This window comes from Penaeus japonicus, unplaced genomic scaffold, assembly GCF_977035675.1.
Source record: "Penaeus japonicus unplaced genomic scaffold, GWHDUDI00000001_assembly GWHDUDI00001846, whole genome shotgun sequence".
NCBI classification, from domain to species: Eukaryota; Metazoa; Arthropoda; class Malacostraca; order Decapoda; family Penaeidae; genus Penaeus; species Penaeus japonicus.
This window is the reverse complement of record NW_028236248.1, coordinates 35001-39041: the sequence shown is the minus strand read 5'-3', so window position 1 is coordinate 39041 and position 4041 is coordinate 35001.

Genomic DNA, 4041 nt, shown 5'->3' with positions numbered 1-4041 from the left:
TTATTTTTACTATTATCTTGTCATCATTTTACTCATTAAATCACTCATTATCTCATCACATATCATCCATCATTATCGTTATGATTATTATTAAGTAATTATTATATATTATTATTATTATTAATTATTATTATTATTATATTATTATTGTTTATTATTATTTATTTTCAGTATTATTATTATTATTATATTATATTCTTATAAATTATTTTATTATTAATTATCACATAACTATTACCATTGTTATTATTAATTAATGTTATTATTTATTATTATTGTTTTTATTATCAATCATTATTATTATCATTATTATTTTATTATTGTTATATTATTATTTTTATTAACCTTACTGATCATTATCATAGTATTATTAATTATTATATCATTAATCATTAGCATTAGAATGAATTAGTAATATTATCAACATTATTATTATCATTATTATTATTTTATTATTATTATTATTAAAATTTAATTAATATTTCTTTGCATTATTATTATTATTAGAACATATTATCATTAATTTTAGCACTAGCATTATTATCATTATTTTATTATATGATTACTATTGGATTTATTATCCATTATTATTATTATTATCATTATTATCATTATTATTATCAGTAGACTATTATAATTTTTATCATTATTATTGTTTTCACCATTACTATTATTAATGTCATTATTATTATTGTTATTATTATCATTATTATTATCATTATCATAATTTCTGTTATTATCATTATCATTATTATTATCATCATCCACATTATTATTATTATTATAATAATAATAATTATTATTATCAAAATTATTATCATTATTATCATTATTATTACTATTATTATTATTATTATTATTATTATTATTATTTAATAACATTAATTATTATCATTATCAAAATCACCTTATTATTATCATAACTATTATTATCATTATCACATATCTATATTATTGTTATATTAATCTTAATGGTCCACAAATAATAATTATAATTATAATAATATAATATTATCATTATTATTATCATTATTATTATTATTTTTATCATTGTTATCGTTATTACTATTATTATTATCATTGTTATCATTATTATCGTTATCAATATTATTATTATCATTACCATTATTACTATTATTATTTTTATTATCATTACCATTATTACTAATATCATCATTATTATCATTATCATTACTGTCATTATTATTATCATCATTACTATTTCTGTTGTTATCATTATCATTATCATCATCATTATCATTATGTCTGTTGTTATCAGTATGATTATCATTATCATTATTATCATCATTATGATAATAATAATAATAATGATAATAATAATGATAATAATAATTATTATTATCATTATCACTATAATGATGATAATGATCAATATCAGTAAGATTGTTGCAATTATCATTATCATTATCACTGCTATTTTTATCATGTTATTAATATTATTGATTTCATTACTATTATTATTATCATCATAATTATTTTTCATATTATAGTTATTATTACAATCACTATCATCATTACTATAATTGCTTTCCTTATCATTATAATCATTATTGACATTATCATTATCATTAATATTATCATTATTAACACTATTATTATTATCATTATCATTATCATCATCATAATTAACATTATTATCGACATTATCATTATCATTAATATTATCATTATTAACACTATTATTATTATCATTATCATTATCATCATCATCATTAACATTATTATCATTATCCTTATTATTATCATCATTATCATTAATATTATCATTATCATTATTATCATTATCATTTTTGTTATCATTATTATCATTATCAAGAGACTAGGGGAGGGGAGGGGTAGAGGGGGGACAGTGGATGTGTATAGCAGGGTAGATAACGAGGGGGAGGGGTTGTGGGGGGAGGGGGTAGTCAGAGAAGAGTAAGAGTAAGGGGACGGATGGTTAAGGAGGTGGCAGGGGGGGAGAATGCGAGGGGATGTGGGGGGGATGTGGGGGGGGGGGTGAGGGGGGGGATGGGGAATATGGTGGGTAATGGTGGGGATTGAGCATAGGGAAAGGGTGATGGGGAGAGGGGGGGGGGGCAGTGTTGAAGGAGGTTGTGAACACCCTCGATGTGAAAAACACAGGTTGAAACTAAGGTTGATCCGACGCACAGAGTACAAGCGTGAATGGGCCAGTTGGAGATCTATAAAGGAGAGGGGGGGGGGGAGGAGGAGGAGGAGAGAGAGGCCGAAGAAAAGAGGGAAGGAGAGGAGGAGTGACATGAGAAAATTTAGTGAAAAGAGAGAGAGAAATAGAGAGAAATAGAGAAGAAAAGAGAGAAAGAAAAGGAGAGAAATAGAAAGAGAGAAAGAGATAGAGAGAGACAGAGAGAGAAAGAGGAAGAAAAAGAGAAAAAAAAGAAAGAGAAAGAGACACAGAGACAAAGAGACAGAGAGAGAGGGAGAGAAAGAGAGGAAGAAATAAACAGATAGATAAATAAAAAGAGAGTTAGCAAAGGAAGATCGAAACGGAGAAACAGAAACCAAGAAACAGAGGGACTAAAATATACAGATGTACAGCCACACTGAAGACTCAACACGCGTGCTACGAGGTCGTGACCTCTGACCAACCCCGGAGGTCACGACAGGGCTGAGGGAAACACAAAGTCATTTTCAAGGCGAAAGAAATACGCAAATTCTGGGACATGCAAACAGACAAAGAAAAACACTAGGAAGGTGAGATTTTTTGGGTTATATTCATTTTCTGTTTGTGTGTTGGAATCTAGAATCGCGAGATAGATAGACAGATAGATAGATGGATAAATAGATAGATAGATAGATAGATAGATAGAGAGAGAGAGAAACAGAGAGAGAGAGAGAGAGATAGATTGATAGTTAGGAGAAAGAGAGAGAGAAAGGGAAAGAGAAAAAGAGCGAGAGAGAAAGGGAAAAAGAAAGAGAGCGAGAGAGAAACAGAAAAACAGAGAGACAGAGAGGGGTGAGGGAGAGCGAGATTCGTTACTTATATATATGTTCATTTATCTTTCTAAGTCACGGAAGAATTTTCATTTAAGAAATGATCTCCCCAAACAGCTGACCTTGCCTGGAGGACAGAGGTAAATTCAGGTCACGGGAAATGACCCAAAATATATTGGGGTTCAGATTATGGGGGTCAGAAGACAAATAGCTTAACAATCTCTTTTGAACTTTGATATTTCTTTGAAATGGCGTATTTCTTTTGTTTCTGTGCTCGCCACATTTCATTTGTCTATATTACGAAATTGGTATGACAATTACTATTTTTATCTTTGTTTCTCATTTTACCCCTTCTCTCAGTCTCTCACTTTCTCTCTCACACATTCTCTCTCTCTGCTCTCCCTCCCTTCCTCTCTCTCTCTCTCTCTCTCTCTTTCTCCCCCCTCTCCTCTTTCCCTCCTCTCATCCACAATTCATTCGATAGTTTTAATTAAGGATACCATAATGGGTTACAATTATACACTGAAAACTGTGTTCATTAATAACAACAATTATATATCTAAATGGCGCCTTTCTGTTTATTCTCTGATATTTAGCATTATCTTTTTTCAGAGGAAAATACATACATATGGAAAGGGAAAGAGAGAGTGAGTGAGAGAGAGAGAGAGAGAGAGAGAGAGAGAGAGAGAGAGAGAGAGAGAGAGAGAGAGAGAGAGAGAGAGAGAGAGAGAGAGAGAGAGAGAGAGAGAGAGAGAGAGAGAGAGAGAGAGAGAGAGAGAGAGAGAGAGAAAGAGGGAAAGAGAAAGAGAAAGAGAGATAGATAGATAGATGGACAGATGGATAGATAGAGAAAGAGAGAAAGTTCGATAAATAGATAGATAGATAGATAGAGAAAGAGAGAGAGAGAGAGACAGCAAAAACAACAACAAACAGTCCCACAGAATACGCCCACATTCCCTTCATCCTCACCCAAAGGGTTAAAATAAATCAAATCAACAAAGAAAAAAGGAGAAAAATAATTTCAAATATATTTCGGCGCAAGAAACCCTTAAAATTCATTCCCAT